At 51.8% G+C, this 19,074-nt stretch overlaps 1 non-coding gene across 1 annotated transcript; it reads left to right on the forward strand.

Annotated features, from left to right (window-relative positions):
• Positions 1-1,983: 1,983 nt before the first annotated feature.
• Positions 1,984-18,221, forward strand: LOC105037051 (uncharacterized). The gene is made up of 7 exons (XR_012140838.1): positions 1,984-2,105; positions 2,406-2,480; positions 2,657-2,767; positions 2,884-3,062; positions 16,786-17,448; positions 17,584-17,755; positions 17,991-18,221. It is a non-coding gene; the product is annotated as an uncharacterized protein (transcript).
• Positions 18,222-19,074: the final 853 nt, after the last annotated feature.

Raw genomic sequence — 19,074 nt, forward strand, 5'->3', positions numbered from 1 at the left:
CAGTGGTTACAGCAATCAATGATTTTAAGTTCAAATTCTAGATGTGTCTGTCTAGGAATTCGTATTTGAGTTAATTATAACATGCTTATATCTTCCTTCTTCCTCTCTCTCTCTCTCTCTCTCTCTCGCTGTGTAAAAAAAAGAGGGTGCCAAAGGGGCGACAGAAACATGGCAGGATGAGCTTCCTGTAATTCAGCAACATTAGTATGGTCCGTTACTACTATTGTCTCCTTCTTCAACTATGGTCTCCTCCTCCAACTAACACTGCATAAGCTGTCCGTGGAAAACACGCACACGAAGGACCCCATTAGTTGATTTGAGTTATCTAAATTACCAAATGATCTTCTAGTGAGATTTTTTTTTTTTTTTTTTGTGCCAGAAAAGAGTGGGGTCTCGTACTTGATGTCAAATGTGGGTCCCATCAGTCGGGCGATAAATATGGGCAAAGTATATCCCCGTAGGAATGAGATGATCTTATCGGCCTAGTTCTTGCCGTGCAGCATATAATTTCCCATAAATTTGAATCTGCATAAAATCTACAATCTAGGTTGCATTAGCTCCAATTGGTGTTTTCAGATTAATTGATTCTTTTCGGACGACCGTTGGCCTTCAAAACAGGACAACCGACTTTAAGAGATGAAGACTGATACGGTGGTGCTCTGAAGCAAGCGTCCGTTTTGAGCTGCATACCCGAGCAAATGTCAAGTGGTCGTTCTCAAGCTTGTGGGCGCTTTCCCAGATGAGACGATAAGTGCAACTTTAGGGAAGCCTAGCTTTCATTTCTAAGGCTGTGTCTCACAATGATCTAAACAAGCATCCAAAAAGGAGAATCTGACCGCGTTCAAGGCAAGGGATATATGAATGACCCCAATTTCCACCATGGTTGCAGAATTTACCTTGGAGGACAATAGCCAACAAACTGAACTAATAGTTATTGATATTGCGGTGTTGTCTAATAACTTGCTTGAATATATTAGACTTGCATGGAGCCTATACTTGATGAGTCGATCTAAAATGCATTCCCTAAAGGTTTGCAACAATTTTACATATAATAAAATCGGCCTTTGTATAGATGTTATGGAATCAGCTAAGAGAAGCAATATGATCATAAAGTCCTGTTTGGACCAAACTAAATCTCCATAAAAACATTGACTAAGGTAACTTTCTTGAGCATCTCTTTCAACTCCATGCATTGCCTAACTAATAACCTTCAATAACATCGTTATTAGCTTGCTAAGAAAGTTTTTTTATCTCATTAGGGCTGGGATTAATACTACTTCCTTGAGATTAGGAGGCCTAGGGATGTCAAATGACGTACCTTGTTGCATCTCTTTCAACAATTAATACACATATATACATACATGTACACAAACATTTGTAGATGTTTATGTGTACAAACACATATGTATGTATATTAAGGGTTATCACTTCTCCATACCAGCACCAGATTGCTCATTCTGTACAGAAAGAGCTTCAGGGATCTGGGATCAGTATTGTCGTTTGTACGAGAATTCTCAAATTTCTTGGTCGCAGTGGTGCTACTTTTCTTTTTTCTTTTTAACTCCTAAATACTGTGCTGCTTAATTAGACTATTTCAATGTGCATTACATATTCCCAAAGTTAAAAATGCAACAATATAGTCGGTAAAGTCATTGAGTAATAATACCTTTGAGCCCTATTTTTAGCTTTACGTCCTCGCAAGTGGCAAAAGAAAGAGAAAAATCAAAGTTAGTTCTTGCACGACGTGGGAATCCCTAAGCTTGAATAGTCAGCCTTAAACATGAAAGCATGACCTACGATTAAAAATCAGGATTATGTTTTTTTTTTTTTTTTGTAAGCAAAATGGGAGTTGGGAGGGGGCGACCCCAGCATAGATATCATCCTTGGGCGTGACCATAGAGTCCCAATCTCCACCGAAAAATATTCGATTTAGAGAGCGAGTTTGAAGAAGGACTCTCCTCCTCATCATACGGGTCAAATCCAATGGATGAATATGTCACTCTAGCACTACCGAAGGCCGGAGGATCAGATATTGCTTCCAGCCTCCATGTTGAGGCCGTCAAGCAAAATCGCCTCCGATCATTCCCTTGTTGGCATTTAATCGTGTAATTCACATCGTGAACCCCGGTCACATGGGTGGAAGGCAAGATCCGTTCCATCAGGCTACCACCTTAGTGGCCAGGATTATGTTAATTAGAGGGTAAAGACGATAGCTGACTTACCTCAGAATTAGACCCCCTATCTTCTTGTCCAAGATAACACCATCCCATGAAGTGCTTGGGTGGTGGAATTATTCATTCACCACACGATTGAATGCTGGGTAGGATAATACTCACCCATCTCAGAGTGAAACTTTTTCTCTGAAAGTTTGCATGGGACTGACTTCTAACATGCATACTTCTCAGAGATAAGGGCATTGAGTTGCCAGTTTCTTGTCCGATATGCGGATTGGAAGATGAGTCAACAGAGCACACCATGCTGTGCTGTCCGAGGGTCAGACTAATTTAGAAGAGGTTCGCTGGCCAGTCTTGGGAGATGACTAGGGATTATTAGCTGGTGTCTTTCTTAAGTACAATCATCGGAGTGTAGCAAACAGGATGACCTCCACTTAAGGGGATAGGTTGGTTTACATCACCTATCAAATTTGACTTTCCAGAAACAATCTAGTCTTCGACGGCGAGGTGGTTTCTGCATACTGGATGTTGGAGAAAACAATCTACTTGGCAGCAGAGTATAGTCATTTTGATGCTGCTAGCCCATCCTTGAGGTCCCTGTTCACTGGGACTCTCTTGCTGCTCCTGCAGTGATCCGAAGGGTCACTTTTATCTTATGAGAGCCTCCTCCTTGGGGGTTTGTTAAAGTAAACTTTGATAGCAATGTCAGAGATTGGAGGGATTGTGCAGAGTTTGTCATCCGGAGCTCGGATGCAAAGCTGTTGGCAGCTGGAGGTTCTCATCTCTTCGAACCTTCAGTTTTGGGAGCGGAGCTTCAGCTTCATGCCATCTGGACAAGCATCATCTTTGTCAGACAGAAACTACGGACGAAGAAGATTTTCATCGAAGGTGACAACCACCGTCATTGGATGGATCCGTGATAGCATGAAACAACTAGAAGCCCATCTTCTTCTCTCTGACATCTAGACCGTGCTTCGTCTCTCAGCTACAGTGATGGTGCGATATGTCTATTGAAAGGCAAACAACACGTTAGATTAAGTCGCACATTTGTTGCAGAGTATTTTGGAGACTGGACTTGACGATAGGGTGACAGTATCCCAATTGCCCTACAAAAATTTTTGTATTCTGACTTTTTGGACTGCTCTCACATCAGAATGGTGTGATCATCCGCATGTAACAAAAAAAAAAATACTGGATAGAACCACCTTCAGAAATAAAAGATAAAAAATATAATGAAAAGTCTAAATACCTTATTCTTAATATTTTATTTTTAATTTACATAGATGTTAGTGTACTTCAACAATTTAGTTCTTCCAATTTTCTTACAAAAATCCTAAACATCTCTCTCGATAATGGGTCCCATGTCCTTCATGAGCAGCCAACACTCTGAGTGGCCTTTAATTTATGCGCAATATAACAACTGCAAGGATTCATATCCACTAGAATAATGCTTGATTTCTTGATGTATAATCTTGCTGCATTGCATGTGAAAGCCTGGCGTCGGAAAAATAAGCTGGCGCGGGGGTCTTGCGGTTGCGGTCATTATTTATGCATGGCCTTGAGATTCGATGGCAAATTGGCAATAGCGACAAACGTTTTGGTCTTTGTCCGTTCATCGATCACCACACTCAGGGGACCTGAATTCCATTCCGCGCCCACCAAAGCAAGCCCCCGTTTTGGCACGATATTTAGTGGTTTTAGCTCCCTTCCACCTCCATGGTCCCCACTCCCCTCTCTCTCTCTTTCTGGATCAATTATCTGATAGCGACAAAGCCAGCTGCCGTAAAACGTTGATGTATCAAATGTTGCGTAGGACATTAGGTGGGACCTTTAGGCCCCATCAGTGAGACGTGAGTCACGATGGTCTGAGACATATAAATGTTTTTTTTTAGTAGAAATGGGATACATTTGATCATGTCTGATTCGTATCGGAATCAAAATTGAAAACAGAATGATTCTATTCCTAAACACATTTGGCTTATGATCAAATTGAAATTGAAGCTAAAATATAATTTGAATACTAGAAAATAATGACAATTAAATTTTGAAAAATTGAGATATTTTTATCCATCGTGAAATCAGAATGAAAATAAACTCTTCTTAACCAAAATAGTTAAAATGAAAATCATTAATTTTTTTTTATATTTTAAAATTTAATTTTTTCAACCAAATATATTTTGAAGTTATTGGCCCTTGTCCATCGTATGCTTGAGCGGAAAGGTTTACCATTATCTCATAGCATTCATAGCCCTCCCACGAGGAAAAAGGGGGAAAAAAAGCATGGCATATAAAAGAGATGCATAGAATAGCGGACAATTCCAATATTTCTTTTTGAATTAAATGACATAGATCAGGTGATGTACGTGGTTTCGGTGAGACTATGCTACATGGGTTCGTATGATTTTATGTGATTAAAATATCAGCTATCCAAGGATTGATAGTATTGGAATATACCGACCGACCGACCGGCGACCGACGGACCGACGGACCGACGACCAACCGACGGACCGACCGATGACGACGGACCGACCGACCAACCGACGGACCGACCGAAAGTATGCCGGTCGGGCAGACCCTTTCTGCCCTCCCGACCGACTACACCGGGGGGTCCGATGTCCGACTCCCACGACGGACCCGCTGACCGTAGGAGGGGTCCGAAGCTCTACCCGGCGCCCTTCAGCAGGCCACCGACCCAAGGTCGGACGACCCCTCCAGGTGCCGTACTACCGCCAGGGACTATCAGCCCTGACAACGGCATGCGGCGTTACCGCCTAGCGGCATTATCCCGCCTATGGCTTTGTCAACCCTAGTGATTTGACGGCCCCATGGTGATTTGACACCTTTACGGCGATTCTGACATTCTACAGTGAATTGACAATTCTTCAATTGTCCGCGCCATTAATGACGGCGCCATACCATGCTCCACTATATATGTCGGGGAAGGCAACAGTGCTAGGGGGTCCTTCCGAAAACTCTCAGGCTTGCTCCTTTCTTTCTCTCGATTGAGCTCTCTGTCTTCATTTCACTGTTGCCCAGTCTCCTTTCTGACTTGACCATCGGAGGGTCCCTGCCGGAGCCGCCTCCAGTCAGTGTGGACTTTCTTTTGCAGGCGCTCGTTCCCGGCGACCAGGCGACGAGGGGATTGGCCGCAACAGATTGGCGTGCCAGGAAGGGCGTGACACGTACAGGATGTTACGGTACGCTATCCCCACGAAGTTCGAGATGACAAAGATGAAGCTCAGCGATCGAGGGTCACCGGGTCGCGAGGCGCTCTTCCCGCCAGGAAGAAGCCTCTCCTCCACCCTCCGCGGCGGAACCCAGCTCACCGCACCCCATGGTGACCACGGAGGCACAGATCGTGCGATCGTACGGCAGATGACCGTGCTGACGGACGCGGTCAAAAGCCTTCAGCAACAGCCGGTCCACTGCCGCCACACCGGCCGAGCAATCGACGGCACGTCCGATGCCCTCCAGGAGCAGCCCCGATGCCCGCATCGATCTCCGTTGCTCCGCAGGAGCACCTGCCGCAGCACTCCCACGGAGAGGAGGAGGGGCGGCCGCGGTGCGACACCCATCGGCCCGACGGCTTTCTCCCTCCCAGCTAGAACGAGCGAGGAAGGAGAAGCGCCGCGAACGCCGTCCGTCTCTCTCTCGACTCTTCCGGAGACTCTACTCCTGAGGTCTCCCAGCACCGACGGATCGACGACTACGAACGCAGGTTCGACGAGATCGATCGTCGGCTTGCCAGTTGCAGGTGGACGGCAGAAGTTCTCGAACGACGTTGTCTTCAGACCGCCCAACCTCTCTCCCGACTTTCCTTGACGAACCAATCCCAGTCGGTTCAAGATGCGCACGTGGAGCCTTACGACGGCTCCACCGACCCCATCGACCACCTGGAGAGCTACAAAGCTCTCATGACGATCCAAGGGCAACCGATGCTCTCCTTTGCGTCGGCTTCCCCGCCACGCTACGCAAACTGCCAGAGCCTGGTACTCCGATCTTCGATCGGGGAGTATCCACTCCTTCGGCAGCTTGAGCACTCCTTCGCGGCCCACTTCAGCACCAGCCGAAAGCCGCCCGAACATCGGACAGCCTTTTCTCTCTTAAACAAGGAGAAAATGAGACGCTCCGACACTTCGTGGCGCGATTCAACGCGGCCACACTTGAGGTCCGGACCTCAACGAAGATATGGCCATCTCGGCCATGAAACGGGGCTGAGGGCGTTCGATTTACCTACTTCCTGGACAAAATCCTCCCCGGACGTACGCTGAGTTGCTAGAGCGCACGTACAAGTACATGCCGCGGACGAGGGAGCTTCCGACAGACGCCTGGCCGAGCCTAAAGGCCCGAAGGAGAAGCGGAGAAAGGGTCGGGACCCTACTGTGCCTGGCAGGCCCCCGACCGACGGTCGGGTGTCGCCCCCACGACGGGACAAGAGGTCGCCCCGACGTCGGAGCCGGAGGCCGACATGCCCCAGGTACGATTCCTACACTCCCCTCTCTGCTCCTCGTGCGCAGATTTTGATGGAGATCGAAGGGGAAGAGTACCTGCGACGGCCTTCCGCCTTTGAAGGCAAAGGGCCTCGACCGATGAAAATACTGTCGATTCCACCGGGCCACGGCCACAACACCGATTAATGTATCCAGCTTAAGGATGAGATCGAAGCCCTCATCTGCGGGGTATCTCGGTAAATTTGGAGGAACCCACCGGCTCGACCAGTTGGACCGGCGACCCCAGCCGACTGAAGAGGTGACCGATAACCGACCAACGGCCGGGTCATCAATATGATTTCAAACGATCGGGCCGGGGATGTCTGCTGGGGGGAGCCAATGAAGAAGCCACGCTCGGATGATGTAATTGCCTTTACGGAAGAAGATGTTCTGGGATCCAAATCCCCCATGATGACGCTGTTGTTGTCTCGGCAACAATAGCCAATTATGATGTAAAGAGAATTTTTGTAGATAATGGAAGTTCAACGAACGTTCTGTTTTACTCGACCTTCTCACGGATGCGACTGTCGGTCGATCGACTCAAGAGAGTCTCTTCGCCCCTGATAGGCTTCGCTGGGGACGCAGTCACAACGGAAGGAGAAGTCACTCTGCCCGTGATGGTCGGTACCGAACCACGACAAAGCACGATCCTCCTGACTTTCGCGGTCGTCCAGTGCCCTCGGCCTACAACGCCATACTCGGAAGACCCAGACTGAACGCCCTCAAGGCGATAGTTTCGATGTACCATCTCCTGGTTCGGTTTTTGACCAAAAATGACGTCGGAGAGATGCGCGGAGATCAACACCTCGTCCGTCGATGCTTTCAGATCTCCGCTCAAAGCGACGAATCGAAAGGCCTCCTGACGGTCGATAAGCTGGACCAACGGGAGGAAGGAGAGCGGGGCGAGCCGGCCGAACGGCTCGTTCCCATCACGATAGTAGGGAACCCCGACCAAAAGGTGTGGGTCGAGTCTCAATTACCCGACCCCGAGAGCAACATTTGGCAGAGCTACTGAAGGCAAATACCGACGTATTCGCTTGGTCGGCGGCGGACATGCCGAAATTCCCCGGAGACGATGACCCATCGGCTCAACATCGACTCGTCAATGAGGCGGTGAGGCAGAAGAAAAGATCTTTCGCTCCAGAAAGACAGAAGGCCATCGACGAGGAGGTGGATAAGCTGCTCGAGGCAGGCTTCATTAGGGAGACCACTTATCCCGATTGGCTCGCTAACGTCGTAATGGTGAAAAAAGCCAACGAAAAGTGGAGGATCTGCATCGACTATACCGATTTGAATCGGGCCTGTCCGAAGGATAGCTTCCCGCTACCAAAGATTGACCAGCTAGTGGATGCGACGTCCGGCTATCGACTGCTCAGTTTTATGGACGCCTTCGCAGGGTACAACCAGATCCGAATGGCGCCCGAAGATGAGGAACACACCGCCTTCGTGACCGCCAAGGGCCTCTACTGCTACAGAGTAATGCCGTTCGGACTGAAAAATGCTGGCGCCACCTACCAACGGCTGGTCAACAAGGTCTTTAAAGATCAGATCGGGCGCAACATGGAAGTGTACGTCGACGACATGCTGGTAAAGAGTGCGCAAATCCCGGATCATGTCCGGGATCTCGAAGAAACCTTCCGCACTCTACGACGACACGGATGAAGCTGAACCCGACCAAGTGCGCCTTCGGAATAACCTCGAGGAAGTTCCTAGGATTCCTCGTCTCACAGCGGAGAATCGAGGCTAACCCCAGAAAATCAGGGCCATCATCGACATGCGACATCCGGACACCAAGAAGGAGGTGCAGCAGCTCAACGGAAGGATCATCGCGCTCAGTCGATTCATTTCTCGGTCGGCTGAGAGATGCCTCCCGTTCTTCAAAACCTTGCGACAGGCCAAGCAGTTTTCTTGGCCGAACGAGTGCAGGCAAGCCTTCGAGGAACTGAAGAGGTACCTGCCTCTCCGCCACTCCTAGTGAGATCGGAGGTCGGAGAGGTCCTGTACCTTTACCTGGCCACATCCCCGGAGGCGGTTAGCTCGGTGCTCGTCCGAGAGAACGAGAACCGGGTTCACCAACCGATATATTACGTCAGCAAGGTGCTCCACGAAGCTGAGACTCGGTACTCGAAAGTAGAGAAAATGATTTTCGCTCTAGTCATTTCGGCCCAGCGACTCCATCCATACTTCCAGGCACACGCCATCGCGTCCTCACCGACCAGCCCCTGAGAGCCATCTTGCACCGCCCTGACACATCAGGACGGCTGGCAAAATGGGCTGTAAGACTGAGCGAGTTCGACATCCAATACCGGCCACGACCTGCCCTCAAAGCTCAGGTTCTGATGACTTCATCGTCGAATGCCCGACGACCGACCTACCGTCGGGGGAGGGAAGCCCCACGGAGGTCGGGACCTCCGACTGTGACCCCGATTTGGCCTGGGTGCCAACTCGGAGGGGGTGGTTACTGAGCACGTCCTCCGATTCGACTTCAAGGCCTCCAACAATCAGGCCGAGTATGAGGCGCTCATCGCGGGTTTGAAATTAGCATTGGAGCTCGGGGTTGGCCGACTCAAAGTCTTCTCCGACTCCCAACTGGTCGTTGGGCAGATCAGAGGCGAGTTCGAAGCACGAGATCCGACCCTGGTCAAATACCGCCAAAAAGTAAAAGATCTCGTGGCCCTTCGAATACTTCGAATCTCCCACATCTCCAGAGCGAAAATGCTCGAGCCGATGCGCTCTCCAGCTCGCGACGTCCGACTACTGTGCCTTGGGCCAGACGTTCGTGGAAAGTCTTGAACGACCGAGCGTCGATCGGGTCGAGGAGGTGCTGCAATTGGCGGCAGAACCGAGCTGGATGGATCCGATCGCTCACTACCTGATCGACGGATCTACCCCCGAAGACCCTGCGGAGGCCAAACGACTCCAGTGGCGGCTTCCCAGTACATAATGATCGACGACCGACTGTATAAAAGGTCATTCTCTCTTCCCTTGCTGAAGTGCCTGGGGCCGACCGACGCGGACTATACCCTCAGAGAGGTACATGAAGGAATCTGTGGCGATCACTTGGGGGGCAAGTCCTTGGCTTAAAAAGTCCTACGACAGGGCTACTACTGGCCCACTATAAAGAAGGACGCTGCTGAATTGGTTCGGAGGTGCGAGCCATGCCAGAAGTATGCCAACATACAACACCGACCCATCAGCCAGCTCGCTCCGGTCGTCGCCCCGTGGCCTTTCACCCAGTGGGAATCGACATACTCGGACCTTTTTCCCTGGCATCCGGACAACGAAATTCATTATTGTCGCGATCGACTATTTCACTAAATGGGTGGAAGCGAACCCTTAGCACAAATCATTAAGCGGAAGATGGAAGACTTCGTACAGAAGTCCATCATCTTTCAGTTCGGACTGTAAGCACCATCATTACCGACAATGGGCGACAATTCGACAACCAGAACTTCAGAGACTTCTGCGCGAGGTTTCACATCACACACCGACTGACCTCGGTCGGGCATCCATGTCCAACGGCGAGGTCGAGGTGACCAACCGACCATATTGCATGGACTCAAAACCCGACTGAATGAAGCCAAGGGCCTCTGGGTCGAAGAGCTGAACTCCGTCCTGTGGGCGTACCGGACGACACCCCGTATCCCGATCGGAGAATCACCTTTCAGCTTGGCCTATGGAACGGAAGCCATGATCCCGCTGGAGATCGGGTTGCCATCAACTAGGGTCGAGCAATACTGTGAGCCAGAGAACTCCGAGTGTCGGAGGGCCGACTTGGACCTCTTGCCCGAGCTCCGACGCGAGGCACAACTTCGTATGGCTTCTTACCGACAAAAGGTGGCCCGATATTACAATGCCAGGGTAAAGCCAAAGCTCTTTCGACCTGGAGACCTGGTCTTGAGAAAGGCGGAGGTCTCGAAACCCTCGGATCAGGGAAAAATTATCCCCGAACTGGGAGGGACCCTACAAGGTAGCCAAAGTCTACGGACCGAGAGCTTACCGACTGAAAACCCTGGAAGGAAAAACCATCCCCCGAACCTGGAACGCCGACAATCTGAGGTTGTACCATCAGTGAACTCTGTACCTCCCCCCATTTGGAATACGAACTCAGTTTAAACTTCGGAGTCTGGAATTCCGACCCTTCGACTGGGGTTCGGGCTCATCGAGGAATACGGGCCACCGACGTCCCAACACGGACTTTACGTTCTACTTCGGGCCGTCGGACTGGCTGCCGGCATCTCGTCGAACGTTTAAAGGACGACGCACTTGCGAAAATGGGAGTTACACTCCTTCTACAACTTTCGGCTAGAACGTTCGGGCTGAACGATTAGCCGACTCACCGACCCCACTCCGCCGGGAAAGGCAAAAGCGCCAACGCAATCGACGCCGCGTTCGCGACTTACCGATCGGGTCGAAGCTGGTCGAAGGGTATTCGGCTTACCACCGTTTACCACACGGCGCTACACAAGCGCCCGACCAAAGTTTAGGTAAGGAGAACTCGACTTACATCGCCTTCCCGACCAGACACGTCGACTGCGTACGACAATGTAGCAGACGCAGTCTGACCGATCACCTCGGACGACATTCGGGTCATCGGGGTGCGCCCGAAAGTCGGTCGACTTTCTTCCCCACGAACGACCTTCGACTCCGCCAGTACGACCGACTCAGCGCGCTCGTGCCTGGAAGTCGGTCGACCCCCGACTCACGCCAGGACGACGTGCGTTCGACTCTGGCATTCGGTTTGCGGCCTAACGACGGATGTTCGGTCTAGGTCCTGAGACGGGCGATCAGCGGTCGGGGTTCGTCTTGCTTACCTCACGCTGAACCGCCGACTATCTCGACTAACGACTCGGGGTGACGATTGGGTGTCCTAATGCGGCACGCCAAGGCTGCGGCCCTCCGACCTTATGACCCCGCGATTACAAGCACATCCCAGCAGGCAAGAAAAGAGAAGTCGAAAGAGGAACTAGAAATCTCTTAAGTTCATTTGGTTACAAAATCGGGCCGGAGCCCGATTACAAGTGTGCTAAGAAAAACAAAAACGATAAAGGAAGACGAGGCCACGATCATCCTTCGGAGTCAATCTCCTCGACTGACAGAAGCTCGGGGATGACCGTGTATCCACCATGATCGGCACTGGGTCGACGGCGAGGCAGGATCGTCGGTCGGTGCTGGACCGGCGGTCGGGCCGGATCATGTGTCGGGGCCTGGTCAGGAGTCGGGGCCGTTCCTCCTTCAGCAATCTGTTCCGAACGGCCTCTCCCGCCGCAGCGACGCCCCCCGACGACGGGTCGGCCATCTCTTCCGTGGCTTGGTCCTCAGCCCCCGGTGGAATGATGCCGCTGTGGTCCAACTCCGGGTACAGGGCTTGGACTGCATCCCGACCATCCTCGTACCCCACCGGTACGACGTGAAGCCGGACTCCAGTAGCTCCTCTCGATACCGTTCGGAGCCACGAAAGTCGTCCACCGCCCGACTCGCCGACTCCTTCGCCGACCTTGCCTCCGCTTCCGTCCGATCGAGTGAGTCCTTCCCGACTCCGCCTCTGCCTTCGCTATGTCGGCATCGGCCTGGGCAATCGACAAGTCCTCCTCAGCCTTGGCGAGATTCTCCAGGCTGACCCGAGCTGCTCGCGTTTGGCCTCGAGCTCGATGGCGACGCCGTCCCGCTCGCGCCGCAGACGGTGCGCAGTCCGACCCTTGCGCTTGGCTTCTTTTCGGGCCGACTTGAGCTCGGACCCGAGACGAGAGACCTCATCCACCAACTTCGCCTCCCGATCGGTCGACTGCTTCAGGTGTTCGACCAGCATCATCCTGTCGGCTTCGGCGGCCGCCGCCCTGTCCTTCCAAGCCGCCCGGACGTTCCCGAACCTCTGGTACCCGACTTCAAGTTCGGACATGGTATAGATCAGCTGCGGACGCGGGCACTACGTCAGGAAAGTGAAGTAATGAAAACACTAAGGAAAAAGGAGGCGAAGTGGAACTTACCCCGACCATGGTCGGATAGAACGAAGATAGCATCTCGGTCACTTGCCGAGACTTCAGCACCTCCACGTCGGCTGGGAGGAGGATCCCTGGCACAGTCTCCTGGCCAAGTTATGGTCGGCCAGCACCGACGCCCCTTCGGGGATCTGAGCGCCAGGTGGCGCGGTGCGACTCCCCGACCTCGTGTCGTCAGCAGGGTCCATCGGGGCTTTCCCCCGATCGGCCCCCCAGCCAGTGGATCCGGTAAGGAGGGGATGCTCGAGTTTGATGCAGCACCCCCGTTGCAGCTGCAGACGCCGTCGGATAGCGTTCGGATTCCCGAACGACGTCCGACGCCACTCCCATCGGCGAAGCCGCCGACGTTCCTTCAACCGCTTCCTCCACCGGCCGCTCCTCCGGTTGCACCGTCGGAGCCGAGAGTGCGATCACCGGCTCCGACTGATCGGTCGCCGACGCTGCGACGGTCGGCGCCGCTGTGGGGGGTTTCTTCGGCGGTCGTGAAGGTCCGGCCCCCGACGCCGGCCTCTTCCTCGCCGCATATTGTCGGATTTCAGCGTCGGTCGGCCTCATCCTCGTGGTGTCCCTGCATACCGACAGAAGGATTAGTATATGCACGAGAACGAATGCCAAATAAAAAGACAACCGATGGATCGGACGATACCTAGACGGGGGACCAAGCTCAGGCCAGCGTCATAGAGGGCTTGTTCGGTAACAAGCTCCCTCTGCTTCGGGACCGACATGTCCTTGAGTCGGTGGAAGTCCTCCCGGTCGTCCGCCTCCACCCGGCTGTTCTCGTTCGCCTCGGTTCGGGGCGCGCCCCAATGAGAAGGGAAGCCCCAGGGAGAAGAAGAAGAAACAAAGAAAAACTGGTTCTTCCACCCGTGAATGGACGATGGAAGGCCAGTGATGAAGGAAAGACCCTTCCGGGGTTGAAGAGCCACCACCCTCGGCCTTAGGGTGGGGTCGGAGGACAAAAAATGCCCGGAAGAGAGAGATACGAGGGTTGGTCGGCAGAAGCTGACACAACAGGGCGAAGCTAATTATTAGCCGAACAGAGTTCGGCGCCAGTTGCGCCGGACAAAGTCCGTAATAGTCTAGCAGATTCCGGACGAACTCTGGAATCGAAAGCCGAAGACCAGCCCGGAGGTCCTCGACGTACAGTGCCACCTGGCCCGCCGGTGGGCTGTTAACCCGACCGCCGGCCCCTGGGGCAGAAAGTTGGAACTGCTCCGAATATGATACTGATCCCGAAGCCGATCAACATTCGGCCCCGAAAGCGAGGAAACCTCAACTTCCAGAGTCGACCGAGGGTCATCGGTCGGGTTTCCCGACGAGCCCCCTGAGATGAGGTTCCGGCCATAACACCAGAACCAAGAGGAAGACAAGACCAAAGGAGAAGGAGAAGGAAGAAAGAAGGTTTAAAGGAAAGCTAGGGCAAAACAGGAAGGAGCACGAACCCCGGGTGGACCCTTGCGAGAGTGGAAGAGGAGGCAGCTGCCGGCGACGACGGAAGGACCGCTTGGGTAGAGTCTCCGCAGCAAATCGTCAGGAATGGAGCTTCAAGCACAAGTGGCCCTATATATATAGGGCCGTTCAACGGCCGAGATAACTCTGCGTCGATCGAGATTTCTCGGATGGACGACACGTGGCGGCATCCGGGCCCCCTTTCGGCCCAGCAGTTCGGCGCACCCATCCCGGGAAGGCCACGCCGCCTTCAATAAATGCGAAGGACGCCGGCCCGATAATCCCTGACAAGTGGCGGAAGGGCCGCGATTTGAAATTAAATTGCCCGCGGTGATTCGCGTCCCCGATGGGACGCCTGACAGCGCCCCGCTCTCCCAAAACCAACGTTGGGCGGCGGTTTGCGTTCCCCAAAAGGCGTCGGACACCCGATCGCCTGACACCGAATCGTCCGGGACCCGATTGCCTGACACCGAATCGTCCGGCATCCAATCGCCTGACATCGAATCGTCCGACGCCCGATCGCCTGACACCAGATTGTTCGACGTCCCATCATCGGATGACGGGACACCTGACGTCGACCTGCCCGGACCATCCGCCGGTGAAGTCGGCAAATTTGGTCCGGGACGTAGCGAGGAGTCCACCCTTTCGCCCAACGTCCCACCTGCGTGGAGACGCGGGATAATGCGACATCAGGCTTAGGAGTGGGGAGGCAACTGTTGGGATATACCGACCGACCGACCGACGGACCGACCGACGGACCGATGGACCGACCGACCGACCGACCGACCGACCAACCGACGGACCAACCGAGAGTATGCCGGTCGGGCAGACCCTTTCTGCCCTCCCGACCGACTACACCGGGGGGTCCGGTGTCCGACTCCCGCGACGGGCCAGGCTGACCGTAGGAGGGTCCGAAGCTCTACCCGGGCCCTTCAGCGGGCCACCGACCCAAGGTCGGACGACCCCTTAGGTGCCGTACTACCGCCAGGGACTGTCAGCCCTGACAACGGCATGCGGCGCTACCGCCTAGCGGATTATCCCGCCTATGGCTTTGTCAACCCTAGTGATTTGACGGCCCCATGGCGATTTGACACCTTTACGGCGACTCTGACATTCTACAGTGAATTGACAATTCTTCAATTGTCCGCGCCATTAATGACGGCGCATACCATGCTCCACTATATATATCGGGGAAGGCAAATGCTAGGGGGTCCTTCCGAAAACTCTCAGGCTTGCTCTCTTTCTTTCTCTCGATTGAGCTCTCTGTCTTCATTTCACTGTTGCCCAGTCTCCTCTCTGACTTGACCATCGGAGGGTCCCCGCCGGAGCCGCTCCGATCAGTGTGGACTTTCTTTTGCAGGCGCTCGTTCCCGACGATCAGACGATGAGGGAATTGGCCGCAACAGGTAGTGGGACCCCCGCAAAAAAAAAAAAACAAAAGAGAGAGAGAGAAAGAGAGAGAGAGAGTAAAATATTTTCTTATAAAAAAATTATATAAAAGATCTCCTCAGACTTCCCTCTCATATGGCAATCTGGGGTTTCATTTTCAAGAACTTCAATCGTACGTATCGGCGGATGATTTTACCTTTATGATCACAAATTATTAGGTGGACCAAATTTATTATGGATTTAGGATGAAACCACTTCGTTCTGCCATCTTTTTCCCTTTTTTTAATATATGAAATAGCAACATGCATTAGGATGATTTCATCCTAGCTAGGTCCATGGTGGACCTAGTCCACCTACTGATTTCTCTGCCATGATTCCATGCATAAAACTAGAGACCAATGTTGTGCCACCATACGGCTGTCTTATGTTTCCATTCAAACATATTGCCACATACCACATTTCAACATGGATGATATACGATAAGATAAGATCTAGAATTCTCCATAGTAAATTTTTGTATCATAGAATACTGTATAACATTTGGTGGCCACCATCTAAAAATAGACAGTCATCAAATAAAATACATATAACATGTAAGACTACCTTATTTGAGAATCGTTCATCTCCCAATGACAACCATTAAACACTATACAACCCTCAAAGATCCAAGCTTACCTGATAATATTATACAATTATCTCTCTCTCTCTCTCTACTTAATGAATCAAAGACCAATTAGGAACACAGAATGTGCTTGTGTCAATGTTAAAGTAACAGTAAGGCACGGCCACTAAAGAACTTATAAATTGATATTATTCGAGGAGTAAAAGGTGCAATGGAAAGTTATGTATCACTTTATATAGGTCGCAGGTCTTATGCTTAAGATACGTTCGTGTTAGCAAGAAATGTATATATCCGACTTAGATCTCATCTAGTTTAGCAGCGCCGAAAAAAAAGGATCGAGCAACCGCAAACCCGACGACCGGGGCGCGAGACTTTCTGCGCTCCCGCCCCACGAGCCCAGACGCATACAAGGAACCTTCCACGTGGCGCACCCTTTACCGTCCTTCCGAGAAGACCCCGTGACTGCCCCACGTGGTCTTCGCCTCCACGTCGTCACTGGCCGACAGCTCACACTCGAGAAGAGAACCAACGCCCCCACCCGGGCCTAACGGAGCCGCCGTCACGGCTCCGACACGTGGCAACATATTTGGACGTCCCCTCCCAACGCCCTTTCCATCACTCTAACACCGTGGACCAAGAAGTAAAAGGCACTATAAATTGAGGACCCCAACCGGGGAAAGGGCAGCCAGTGGAGGACTTTCTCTCTCGCTCTCTCGGAACTCGCAGTTATTTATTCGGCTTCGGAGTTCTCTCTGCTCGGATCCGCCATGAGAGCAGCGTTCTGATCCGGACTAGCTCGATCCAGGCCCGGCACCACCTCGCCGCCGGGTCGGTCGCCGACCAGTACTGTGGCGCCGGGGTCTCCTTCCCCCGGCGGAGCCTAAGCGCCAGGCTCTCCCCCCGATCGGCCGCTCTGTACATCGATGGGAAGGAGAGGAGGGAGTTCCCTTCCTATCTTCTCCGGCGGACCAGATCGGAGGCAGATCTGACCGGTTCAGGCTGTCCGATCCCGATCCTGCCGCGATCGCCGGTCCCGGAGGAGTTGTTGGATCGGAAAGGAAGGGCGTTAGATTCTGGAGCGATTTGGACGGAGGCGGCGGTGCCGGCAGCCGTGCCGGAGGAGGAGGAGGAGGTGGTGGTGGAGTATTCGGGTGGTGGAGTAGGGAAGGGGAGGAAGATCGGAGGCGGGAGCAGCGGCGGTGGCAGAGGAAGGAGGACGGTGACCAGAACGAGAACCGGAGGATTGGCGACTACTACCAGGAGATGCTCAAGCCGACCCCGGGAATCCACTCCTCCTGCGGAATTACGGAAGGTTCTTGCACGAGGTACGCAAAGATAAACCCCAAAAGCTTATGTGAAGCCCTCAGTTTTCTCCTCTGTTTTCTTTTCCTCTTTTGATCTGTGTTTTCATGTGAATTAGATCAATCAATTGATTCATTCCCTGTTTTTGTTGAATAAAGGTGGAGGGAGACGCGAAGGGGGCGGAGGAGTACTACGGCGGGCGTTACTGGCGAGCCCGGGGGACGGGGAGGTGCTGTCGCTCTACGGGAAGCTGGTGTGGGAGGCGCACAGGGACGGGGAGAGAGCTGAAGCTTACTTCGAGCGAGCCGTCGAGGCCTCGCCCGACGACTGGTATCGTTCTTCCCTTTCTTCTTACTCTTTCTTTCGTTCAAAAAAAATAAAAAATAAATAAAATAAAAGGAACAACTTCGCGGGAACGAAAGATCTTGGCTCTTGATTATACCTGCAGCGGTGAACCGCCCTTGGTGTTCTGATCCGTCTGACTTTGATCGTAGCATACAAAGATATTAAAGTGCTTCAAGATTCTAAAATTGTTTACGAATTAGTTGGTTTGATGAACTTGCAGCTATGTGCTGGGGTCGTACGCGAAGTTCCTGTGGGACGCAGAGGAAGAAGACGAAGAAAATGGGGAGAGAGACGCGATGCCACCGTTGGTGGAAGCTTTCTGATGTTGATGGCCGTTGGTTAATCTGACCGTAGATTGTGGTTTCTGATGCGCGATATATGTATTATATGTGATGTGTAGGCTGTAAATAGTAATATTTCTAACGAGATTTTTATGAGAGTGGGTAATAAAGCAGAGCAGCCGGAATAACAGCAGGAAGGAGGAAGAGAATAGTAGCAGAAGGGTGGAAAGGGGAGCATGTGATGATGAGTGAGAGGGTGGGCCAGGAGGATGGAGGGCCCGATTGAGGTGTACGACAACTTTATTGGTGGTGTCACTTTGCAATGCCGACTGCTAGTGCGTTGGAGCCGTCAAACGGGCAGGGCAGCGAGGGATGGTGGGGACGGTATTTTGTATGTGTTGCTGCTCCGTTTTGTCTTCTGTCTTCTTCCTTCTTCAAGTAACCGAAAATAAAAGTTTGTGAAGAAGAAAGAAAGCCTGTCAAATATAAATTTCGTGCTTTGCTATTGGCTGTATGAACGTGCTGCACAAGAAATACGGCAGACTACTACCTTACAGCTGTAGTTGTTTGGACTGGTACGGTCATATATGCTGATAAGCTGTGGTGAGGGATGATGGGAATTTTATTATTTCCACAATAGAATGAGGTTACTTCAAAGCACCGTACTAGCTCTAATCCTCTAACTGCGGCAATACAACCAACAGCTATAATCTACAAATAACCATCGTTCAAATTTCGGATACTCATGAAATACCTAATGTTTGCCCTTGTTAGTCAATCAACTCTCTTTATGAACTGAATTCGTACTCCCATGTCCCAACCGATTCGAGCCAAAAGAAAAGGTGTCTAAATGAATATGAATCTCTCTGTTTGAATCTCTATTTTCTTAATAATTTGTATCATCCTTGGACTGTGCTGAATAAATATTTCTTTAAAATTTATAAAACCCCACTTTGATATCTTTACCCTTCGATATCAAAGTTCATTCAAGATATTAACCTTTTGTCTCAACCCGGCACCTAA

This window comes from Elaeis guineensis, chromosome 4 (genome assembly GCF_000442705.2).
Source record: "Elaeis guineensis isolate ETL-2024a chromosome 4, EG11, whole genome shotgun sequence".
NCBI classification, from domain to species: Eukaryota; Viridiplantae; Streptophyta; class Magnoliopsida; order Arecales; family Arecaceae; genus Elaeis; species Elaeis guineensis.